Source organism: Cervus elaphus, chromosome 28, assembly GCF_910594005.1.
Source record: "Cervus elaphus chromosome 28, mCerEla1.1, whole genome shotgun sequence".
NCBI classification, from domain to species: domain Eukaryota; kingdom Metazoa; phylum Chordata; class Mammalia; order Artiodactyla; family Cervidae; genus Cervus; species Cervus elaphus.
In genome coordinates this window covers 37,392,496-37,404,986 of record NC_057842.1, presented here as the reverse complement: position 1 = coordinate 37,404,986, position 12,491 = coordinate 37,392,496, and positions in this window count along the sequence as shown.

Sequence of the window (12,491 nt, the reverse complement as noted above, 5' to 3'; positions counted from 1 at the left end):
TAAAGATGTTCCTCCACCATCTTTTACCTTGCATTAAAAATTCAGTAGATGATCTCAATCCATTAAACAGTGGTATAAATCTGAATTGATCACATCCTCAGATGATAATGATTTATTCATTTCTTAGGGTGAAGAATAACCTGAGGAACAGTGCTGATATTTAAAACAGAAACCACATGAGCAAAGTGGACCATACTATGTCTAATAAGAGAGATATTTAAGAAACTCAACCATGAAGTATTGATACATAACAGAATAGCTAAACTCAAATAGTTGTAGTTTTAACTTATTCAGTCTTGGTTCTGTGACTAAGATCATACCTAAATTGATCCCACAGTAACTTCCCATAATAAGAATATGCCAGCAACCTGCTTAGTTTACCAATTATCAACAGTTCCTTAGGCTGCCTAAACTTTTATGTATATTTCTGTAACTTCTCCCATTCTATATATATACCTCTGCAGTGCATTTCATTTCACGTAGCAAGTTCAATAAACCTATCTTTATTCATTTAAATATATAATACTAAAATTCTTAGTCCCTAATTGTGCTAGACTGAATAATATCCACCCCCAACAATATGTATGTCCTACTCTCCTGAATCTGTGAGCTTATGACTAAGTTAAGGATTTTTGACATGGAAAAATTATCCAGGCAAGCCCATTATAATCACAAGGATCCTTGTAAGAAAGAAGCAAAAGAGTCTCTCATACAGAGAAGACAGTATGATGCTGGAAGCAGAGGAATAGAAAGAGGAAGAAACTTTGGAAATTGCTGTGCTGTTGGCTTTGAATATAGAGGATGTGGCCATGAGCCCAAGGCTGTTGGTGGCTTATAGAACTAGAAAAGGGAAGAAAAGAGATCCTTCCCTAGAACCTCGAGAAGGAAGCAGTTTTGTGGGCCTGCTGCAGACTTCTGACCTCCAGAACCATAAGGTAATATATTTGTGTGGTTTAAAGCCTCTAAATTTGTGGTGATTTGTTGCAACAGCAATAAAAAACTAATACACCAAAAGACATTAAGATGATTTCTTACCTGTGTGTGTGTGTGCGTGGATATGCATACTTTCAGAATCAACATGCCAGTGTTTCATTATTAATAACAACATGATTACAAAGTCAGTTTAAGGGATTATTTTTGCAGTTTGTTTGATCTTAGGGTATAAATCTCATGACAGATGTACAAGTCAATTCCTTATTTTAAATTTCTATTTAAATTTAAGCCACTAATGTCCTACAGAGTTAGTGCTTTGTTTTGCCTGTAGTTTTTAGGTGTTAATATCTTTGTCTCATTTTGCTTTGATGTTGTTTCCTAACTATTGAAATATTTTCATATTTTCAGAGTCAAATTTTAAAAAATAAGATATGTTTGAGGATGCCTATATTCAATTCCTCTCCCTTCCACTCTGGAATTTTCCCTCTCCAAGAAGGAATCTCATTTATGTTACTGGCCTGACAAGATGACATTTCTTTTCTGCTTTCCTATCTCACAGCATGATCTTTCTTCTTAATTAAAAAAAAAAAAAACTACTTACTATTTTTCAAGGTAATTGCTCCAGGATTGTATTCTTTATTCTCCCTCTTATCTTCATATATATACATATATATATATATATAATTATGTATATATATAATTATATTTAATGTATATATATATATATATATATATATATATTTACTATTAGCATGTCCACTGATGACTCCTTTTATCCCTCTCCTTCTTTTTAAGTCATCTACAGGACACTAACACCTATTGGTATAGTAAGTGCAAATGCATGAAAACCAGTTACATGGTTTGACATGTCATTCAGCCTAACAGATGATCTCTAGAATGGGACATATGCTGGCCTCAACACAGTTCACCCATCCTTAAGAATGGAGAAACTGGATGTCATCTACTCACATAGACTGCTGTTTTCTTATTTTTCACTTTATAAGATTTATTCTTTTTACTTCTCCCAATGTCAGTGACTTTGCCAACAAAGACCCACATGGTCAAAGCTATGGTTTTTCCAGTAGTCATGTATAGATGTGAGAGTTGGACCATAAAGCAGGCTAAGTGATGAAGAATTGATGCTTTTGAACTGTGGTGTTGGAGAAGACTCTTGAGAGTCCCTTGGACTGCAAGGAGATCCAATGAGTCCATGCTAAAGGAAATCAGTCCTGAATATTCATTGGAAGGACTGATGCTGAAGCTGAAGCTCCAATACTTTGGCCACCTGATGTGAACTGACTCATTGAAAAAGACCCTGATGCTGGGAAAGATTGAAGGTGGGAGGAGAAGGGGATGACAGAGGATGACATGTTTGGATGGCATCACCGACTCAATGGGCATGAGTTTGTGTAAACCCCGGGAGTTGGTGATGGACAGGGAGGCCTGGTGTGCTGCAGTCCATGGAGTTGCAAAGAGTAAGACACGACTGAGTGACTGAACTCAACTCAACTCAGGATATCCCTGGATATATTGTGGTTTTAACAAATATTAAATTTTTTTATTCAAGCAACCATCTATGTATCTTACATTCTTATTATTTTTCCCATGAATTATGTCAAAACTCTATTACTATCCTTGCTCCTGACCTCAACTTGACACTCTTTGACAAAATAATCTTCTATAAAACACAAATACAGTGTCAGTGTTTGAATTTTTATTTGAGGGATTTCTAATCTCTATTAATAGAGAATCTGGGAACTATATCTGATCATTAATTCCAAACCCAGGGTTAGGATAGAGGGATAAGTAACAGTCAAATTTTAGTGAAAAATGGTTGATAACAACTCAATTTCTGCACTTCAAATTTTTTCAAAGAAACAACCTAGCAAAGCCCCATCCCCTTTCCAAAGAGAAGATTCATTATCTTGGGAACATTCTTGTATATTTTTTTGTTTTCTTACAGAAAATAAAGGAAAAACCCTCTCTTCACGGCCTGTGGCTTTTAATTACCATTTTTATTTATTCCTTAAACAAGTATACTAATATTCTGAACACTTCTGGTATTTAAAGAAAACTGCTCCCAGAAGTAGGAAACATTTTAGGTAGATAATTTGGTTATCTAACTTTTGAAAACTTTTTTAATGAAAAAATGTATCTTTTCATGTCACACTAAGGAAGGTTTATTTTTTCAAGAAAAAATTAAAACCTATTGAAACCTCTCTTTCAAGACCCTGTGTAATCTTGCCCTATATGAACAGTTAATATAATCTTCCAGTGCTCTGTCTTCTCAACTCTTCATTTTAACCTAAGCAATTCTACTCACTTTACCTTACATGGCCTTTGCTTTATTGATTCATTTGTGCCTAAACCTGAGATTTAACAACTCTCATATATTATATTTCTTATATGTCTATATTTTATTATCTTAAACTCAAGAAGACTTCTTGAAAGAAATGTGTGAAGAATACTTCATATATTCATACTGCCTTGAATAGAGTATATACTAGATTAATAGACTGATGCTTTTGAACTGTGGTGTTGAAGAAGACTCTTAAGAGTCCCTTGGACTGCAAGGAGATCATACCAATAAATCCTAAAGGAAATCAGTCCTGAATATTCACCTGAAGGACCAATGCTGAAGCTGAAACTCCAATAACTTTGGCCACCTGATGCGAAGAGCTGACTCATTGTAAAAGACCCCGATGCTGGGAAAGATTGAAGGCGGGAGGAGAAGGGGACAACAGAGGATGAGATGGTTGGATGGAATCACCTACTCGATGGACATGAGTTTGAGTAAACTCCGGGAGTTGGAGATGGACAGGGAAGCCTGGTGTGCTGCGGTCCATGGTGTTGCCAAGAGTCAGACATGACTGAGTAACTGAACTGAACTGAATTGAAGGATTGAGTGAATTTATCCATACACCAGTGAATATGTTGGGCTTCCCAGGTGGTGCCAGTGGTAAAGAATCAGCCTGCCAATGCGAGAGATATAAGAGACATGGGTTTGATCCTTGTGTTGGGAAGATCCCTTAGAGGAGGAAACAGTACCCCCACTCCAGTATTCTTGCTGGGAGAATTCCATGGGCAGAGAAGACTGTGGATTACAGTCTCATGGGTTTGCAGAGTTGGACATGGCTTGGGGTTTGAACACACACAAGACAATGAATATACTGAATACACTGTATCTTTTCATTATCTACTAGTCATTTGTATGTAAAATATGTCTTTTGAATCATCTTAACTTTTGTGTGTTCTTTTGAATCCTTTCAAATTTTATGTGTTCCCAGGTATCCAGCTAACAAGGAAGGATTGCTGCATGTCAGAATACAAAGGTTCCTCCAGTCATACAGTGTACAAAGCCCAGTGTAGCAAAACACTACTTTGAAACATTTTTAATCTATTGCTTTTTCATTTTCCCTGAACTTATAAAAGAATCTCTTCCTAATATGTCACTGAAATTGTCTTTTAAGATTATGTCTTGTGACTATATGGTACCTACTTTTCTCCTCCTTCCTCTGAATTTTTTCCATGCCCCTAACCACAAGCTCCCCACACAGGACTGCAACAAGTCTGTGCCCTATATAGAAAAAAAGCACTGTGCATTATATTCCGTATCCTATTGGCTATATCTTCAAAATACCCATAGCTGTCCCTATGCCTAAGGATGGAAGGAGAGGTATGAGACATAGAGTCTTGGCATCATAATACATTTCCATTACATACAGTCTGGGACTTCTCTGGTGGTCCAGTGGTTAAGAATTCACCTGACAATGCAAGGGTTCAATCCCTGGTCCAGGAAGATTCCACATGCCACCAGGCAACTAAGCCCGTGAGCTCTAGAGCCTGCAGGCCACAACTCCTGAGCCCAGCCACTGCAGCTACTGAAGTCCATGTGCCTGGAGCCTGCGCTCTGCAACAAAGGAAGCTACTGCAGCAAAGAGTAGCCCCCTATTCACCGCAACTAGAGAAAGCCTGCGTGTGCAACAAAGACCTAGTACAGCCATAAATAAAGTCTGTAGTGCATTTTACAAAGATGCTGGCCCAAATGATCACATTGCTGGGCCACAACCCAGAGCTCTGAAAGGGAATCATACAATTGACAGCCCAAAACTTAAACTCCATTTGCTTTGGGACTTCCCCTGGCAGTCCAGTAGTTAGGACTTTGCCTTCCAATGCAGGGAGTGTGGGATCAATCCCTGGCCTCAGAGCCCAGATTTCACATGCCTTGTGGCCCAAAATCCAAAACATTAAATGAAAGCCATATTGTAACAAATTCAATAAAGACTTTAAAAATGATCCATACCAAAAAAAACTAAAAAAAAAAAAAAATCTCCATTTGCTTTAATATATTTTGCCTCTAGTCCTAGAGGTCAAGTGGAAGATCCTGAGTGGAGACATAGATGTGGGGGTCGTAACATACAACACATATTCATAGCCATGCATTGAGACAATATAATAAAGGTGCCGATGTGAATCTGGGCAGAGAAGTGACGAGGAGCAAGAACTAAGCCCAGGGGGAGGGGAGAGGACTCCAAAATCAAGATGTAAGAGGAAGAAGAGGAGAAATGGGCCAAAAGAAATGGGGAAAATACTGTGTGGAAAGCAACCGGACTGTCAAGTAGAGCAGGTTCTTTAGGGAGAAGGACATGTGTGTCAAAGGCTGTTTGCAAAGCAAGAGGGAAACTGATACTTGGTCATCCGATTTAGCAAAGCAGACGTCAGTGTCCAGTGCAGATTCAGTGAAGTGGTTGAGACTAGAGTCTGCTTGGAGCTTGTTGAAGAGACAACTGGGGGAGAGGAATCAGAATGAGTGAGTAAAGGCAAGCAGTTCTTTCAAGGACTGTTGCTACAAAGGGAAGGAAGCAGGCCACAGCTGGCTGGTAGAGTGCTTCAAGAAAAGGTTTTGTTTCTAAAAGGAGGAGTGGAGAAATATCAGCATGTTTCTATGCTTCCAAGAATGACCCAGTAAACAGGAGAAAATGGTAATGCAGAAAAGGAGAGGATAGCTACTAGAATAATGCCCTCTTTGGTCTGAGAAGTGATGTGATCCAGTGCCCCATAGAGGATGGTCTGTGCGCATGATCACATTCATGTATGAGAGCAGACAGCACGGCAGAGCACGCGGAAGCAGACGCTGGCAGATGACCCCATATGGTGACGGTGGCCTTGGGCGTTGTCTTTGTTTCAGGGTCATGAAAGAGCAAGCTGAGCAGCTGACAGAGAAGGTGGGTTAGCAGGTGTTAGGAACCTGAGGAGAGAAGGTGGTGATGGCTGTCCAAGAGAGTGGGGATGTCAGTAGACTAGGGACATCAGGATTCTTGTCTCTGTGCTTCATAGAAGTTTGCACTTACCCTTATTTTAGCAATTTTTACTGTGTTTTGCAAGTGGGTTTTGTTTGTCTTCCTCATCAGTGTGAATTTCTCCAGGGAAAGAATAATCCTTGTTAGTTTTCTGTCTGTTATAGCATTTCTGAGCCTTTTTGACCCAGAAAAGCAAAATAGTATGTATGCATTTACTCATGTGTTTTGTTAAATACTTCAAAATCTATCAATGTGTGTTGAGCCTTATCAAAGCCATAAAGCTACCCTTGACTAATTACCCCACTTATTATTACCCCCATTTATACCCCATGGGTGCACAAAAGTGTTAGTTAATCATGGAATGCAAATCAGAGGAGTGATACAGGCTTATAAGTAGACAGAGCTATTTAGTGGTAGATACAAGTTCTTAATTAGGCTTTATATTAGTAGACAAAAATTGTTCTTTCAAGTAATTTGAACTAGAGATAAAGACATTTATTATCCCAGAACTTCATTGTAGGAAATGTAGCCGTTACTCTGTAACAACTTTAAAGGAGTACAATCTAAAAAATGTTGACTCACACAGTGTACACCTAAAACTAATATAATATTATAAACCAACTGTACTGCAAAAGAAAGAAAAGAACTCCATTGTAACACTGCCTTCTGTAGACTCCAATATAAGGAAAAGCTACCCTGAATTCTAACAGCAAAGAATAGAATGTCTTTGTTCTAACCACTGTTTCATCTATAATAGAAACTGTTAAATGCTTAAAATTGAAATGCAGTGTTAGATAGAAAGCAGTAAAACGTTCCACTATCTTATAAAACCACTCTTGGAGATTGGTTTCACTTACTAATTTCCTTCTCTTTTAAACACCAGTGGCAAAATATATAAATCATTTCTGCTAAAACTCAACAATAGGACTCAATTTTTACTTTTTAAAAAAGATAAGGCAGAAAAAGTCACAATCTCAACCCTCAAATCTACTAGGCAGTACAAGATTAGGAAGCAAAAACTTTTGATTGTGTTCTCATAAGAGGGAAATGTTCAGTATAACTAGAAATTGGGTGAGAAGCAGATAGGGTATGACTGAGCGCAGAAGATGCGAAGGCAGAATTCCTGAGTTTGAATGCTAGCTCTGCCACTAAGCAGTGGTCCAAGTTCTCAAGATTTAAAAAAAAAAAAAAAACTATGTCAGAGAATTAATAAATGAATTTATTTATTTTATTTTATTTAATGAATTATTTAAGTGAATAAATATATGTAAAAATGCTTGAAACAGTGCTAGGTGTTTAGTAAGCATGATACAGGCGTTAAATAATGCAAGGTATTGTATAATTATCAAAAACTTAAAGATTATACCAATAATTCAAAATAAAAACTCTCATTCCTTCAAATCGTCAGAATGCACATGCTCTGCGGAAAACATTCTTTTGAAAACATTTGCAAATAATCATCCTCTCAGTTAGCTACACAGCTGTTCTACTTGGAATTCCCTTCACTATCCTCCTTGGAATTCCATTTACCTCTCTCTCCTGTTGAAATCTCCCTTATGCTGAATTCCCTGTTTTGTGGATACCTGTCTTCCTCAGGCCTGGTTTACACCTTAATAAGGATGGAACATTTTCTCATCAGCTTTCTAAGAAAGCACATATAGGATGTTTTCATGTTTTAAATTCATGTGTGCTTTCAAATATCTTTATTCTTTGTTTACTCTTGAGTAGAAATTTGGTGAGGTGTAGAGATGGACTGCCCTGGTGGCTCAGACAGTAAAGCATCTGCCTTCAAGGCGGGAGACCCAGTTTCAATCCCTGGGTGGGGAAGATCCCCTGGAGAAGGAAATGGCAACCCACTCCAGTCTTCTTGCCTGGAAAACCCCATGGACAGAGGAGCCTGGTAGGCTACAGTTCATGGGGTTGCAAAGAGTCAGATACAACTGAGCGACTTCACTTTCACTTTCAGAGATGGATTGAAAATTATTTTCCACCAGAATTCTGTTAGCATTGCTCCATAACCTTTTAGCTTCCAGCTTTCCTATAATTATAGAAGCATGACTGTGGCCTGTGACTTGATCTGTTATAAATAACTTATCTACTCTGGAAAAACTGAAATCCACCAATGTTCCAACATTTCCAATGCTCTGAGACTTCAAAATGAGCTTTCTTCATTGCACTGAGTCATTCTTTTAAATATAAGAATTGATGTGATTAATTTCTAGGCATTTTCTTTTATAATTTCTTTGTTGGATCATAAAGAAAGCTAAGCATGGAAGAACTGATGTTTTCGAATTGTGGTGCTAGAGAAGATTCTTGAGGGTTCCTTGGACTGCAAGGAGATCAAACCAGTCAATCCTAAAGGACAACTCTGAATATTCACTGGAAGGATGGATGTTGATGCTGAAGCTCCAATATTTTGGCCACCTGATGCAAAGAGCCGACTCACTGGGAAAGACCCTGATACCGGGAAAGATTGAGGGCAGGAGGAGAAGGGGGCAACAAAGGATGAGATGATTGGATGGCATCACTGAGTCAACAGGCATGAATTTGAGCGAACTTTGGGAGACAGTGAGGGTGAGGGAAGCCTGACATGCTGCAGTCCCTGTCGAGTTTAGTTGCTTCAGTCATAGCCAACTCTTTGGGACCCTGTGAACTGTGGCCCGCCAGGCTCCTCTGTCCATGGGGCTTCTCCAGGCAAGACTACTGGAGTGACTTGCCATTCCTCCTCCAGGGGATCTTCTGATCCAGGGATCCAACCGGTGTCTCTTAAGAGTCTCCTGCATTGGCAGGTGGGTTCTTTACCACTAGCATCACATGGGAAGCCCTTGCTGCAGTCCATAGGGTCGCCAAGAATTGAACATGACTGTGTGACTGAAGAGCAACAATTTTTACATTTATTGTAACTATACTCGTTTTACATTATTGTAACTATACTCGTTAGTATCATTTGGACCTGACAGATCCTCTAGTTGTCTTATACTTTTAAACTTATTCTCCATTTATTTGCCTTTTATTCCACTTCTTCAACTCAGCAATGTACCATTTTTAATTTCTATGTTGTTTTTAATTCCAAGAGCTTTTAAAATGTTTTATAATTATTCATTTTGATATATAATTCTTACATATATATAAAATCAATTTTATCTCTCTGAAAATATTAATTACAGATTTATTGATATATATTTTCTTCTTTGTAGTATTACCTGTTTTCCCTGAGGTATATATAATTTTTTCCTATGAAAGAGGTTAAATCCTGCATTTTATATTAGAGGATTTCCTCAAATGTCTGCTGGTCCTTGGTGTCCATTCATATTTAATACTAAAGCACTGTTAAAATTAAATACTTGAAAATTCTCTGAGCAGATAAAACCATTTAAGCCCCATAAGCTTATTTCATAAACATAAGGAAAACTGAACTTTTTTCTTATGAATGCTTATGATAATCATAAAGGAAACTTTGAATCATCTTCATAAAAGTGGTATAAGACAATCACTTTTAACCAATGCCCTGCCATCTGGGAACCCTCACTGTAATAGCCAATCATTTGTAAAGGTTAAACAACTTCCTCATTTTCATAAATGCTGGGCTTCACCATGGGACATGAAGTGAGCACCAGATTATCTTATTCAGGTACCCAGTAAATACTGGTATCTGGAAGCTAAAATGTTTCTCCAGGTGGAAATCTTCCACCTTTCCTATTGGGATATAGAAATCTGGCAGTAAGCATTACGGTAGACACCCAGAGGATGGATCTGGAGGTTTCCAATTATGTAGGTTTACTATGCCTGTGCCTGCATTCTAAGATGCTACAGCCTGTCCAACTCTGTGTAACCCTATAGACTGCGGCCTGTCAGGCTCTTCTGTCCATGGGATTCTCCAGGCAAAAATACTGGAGTGGGTTGCCATGCTGTCCTCCAGGGGACCTTCCCAATCCAGGGACTGAACCTGTATCTCCTGTGGCTTCTTTACCAGTGAGCCACCAGGAAAGCCCCACTATGCATGTATTTAGTGTAATAACTCACTCTCTCTACTTTGGTGTTAGAGAAAATGAACCCCATTTCTTGATAAAGTGGAGGAACGAAGTGGCCTGACTAAGTTGGCATGGGAAGCCGAGTGCATTCACATTTTCTCAGTTAATTCCTATCAGTCCCTATCAACCAGAACTTCTTCAGGAAAGACTTCTTTAATTTACTTCCTCAGTCTACAGAGTATGTTATATCTCTCTTTTGGGCTCTCAGAGTAATAGGGATCTTTATGGTACAGCACATTTCACTGTTAATTGTATATTTATGTGTAATACAAGAAGATATAGATACAGGTATAGATATTTTCCAATCCAGAATTCCTTTAGTTCAAACTTGAAACAAGATCAATGGATCAGTGCCAACATATACAAAAGAGTATTTTCACTTTCAGTTTTTTTCTGACAGTGTATGCAAATCTATTTTCTCAAGATGGGGGCAGGTTTCATAACAACACTGTTGTTTATGGTTGCTCTAAGACCAACAGTGGTATGAATTATAATGGAAAAGAAAAATATTAAGAAGAGTTGAAAAAGAAATGAAAGCCATTACTGTGTCCAGTGGCATCTAGATTTTCTCCTAAATTATCTTCTAGTGGTTTTATAATTTTGTGCTTTCCATTTACCACCATGAACTATTTGAGCTAACATTAGTGAAGAGCATCAGTGTCTTATACCTGGATTCATTTGGGTGTGGGTGTGCATGTGTACACATGAATGTCCAGTATTGTTCTAGCATCATTTGTTGGAAAGGCCATTTTTTATCCATTGTGTTGCCTTTGCTCCTATATCAAAATCAGTTGACTATATTTATATAGGTCTATTTTATTTATATATATTTATATAGGTCAATTAACAATCTACTTTATTGCTCTGTCTATTCTTTGCCAATACTACACTGTCTTGACTCATTGGAAAAGAACTGACTCATTGGAAAAGACCCTAATGCTGGGAAAGATTGAAGGTGGGAGGAGAAGGGGACGACAGAGGATGAGACAATTGGATGGCATCATCGACTCAATGGATGTGAGTTTGAGCAAGCTCCGGGAGTTGGTGATGGACAGGGAAGCCTGGTGTGCTGCAGTGCATGGGGTCACAAAGAGTTGGACACGACTGAGTGACCGAACAGACACTGTCTTGATGTGGGAGGCTTTATAATAATGTCTTATGATGTCTTTTTGCATTAGCTAGGACTTCCAGAGTGCTGGGTGAAAATCTATGATAAGAGAGACATCCTTCCTTTAATCCTGACCTTAGTGGGGAAGCTTCTATTAATAGTAACATGCATTAATTAAGTATGACATTCTATGTAGGTTTTTTGTAGATGTTTGTTATCAAGTTGAGGAAGTTCCCATCTGTACTTAGTTTGCTGAGAGTTTTTATCATGAATGGTTGTTGTATTTTGTCAAATTTCTTTTCTGTATCTACTGCTCTGATTATGTGGTTTTTCTTTCTTGGCTTGTTGATGCAATGGATTATAATCAACTGATTTTCAATTATTGAAGAATCCTTGAATATCTTGGATAAATCCTACTTTCCATTGTATATAATTATATCTAAACATTGTTAGATTCCATTTGCTTATATTTTTGAGGGTTATTGACTATATAAGATATGTCTGAAGTTTTCATTTCCTATAATGTCTTTGTCTGGTTTCAGTATTAAGGTAACGCTGGCCTCATGAATGCATCAGGAAGTATCCCCTTTGCTTCTACCTTCTGAAAGAGATTATAGTAGAATTTACCAGTGAACCCATCTGACCTGGGGCTTTCTCTTATGGAATGTTATTATTTATTTCTTTAGTACCCAAACCATAATAAGACCTCTGCAAAACACTGGCTAAATCTGTTTAATTATTGTGAATCAACTTGTGAAATTTGTTGCTGGAGTAACTTATCCTAGAGCATGTTGATCAAATACTTCATTATACTAAGCAAGTTAGTGTATATAAATTAGTTAATACACATCAATGGCATTCAAAGCATAAGATTTAGCAAGTAAACAGGCTGCTCTCTGTGACTGTGTGTGTAAAGTTCTAGCCTGGGGAGGCATACTACAACAGCTTCATTGAAAGTATTGTTTGATATGAAGCTTATAGTAACAGAGATTCTAGTTAAGTCATATTGTTTCTTCCTTAAAAAATGTAAAACAAAAAAAATAACTTTTGACTACAAAGCAAGAAATACATAATACAAAGAGATGCTTATATGGGTAAGTTCAGGTATTATTTTCAGTT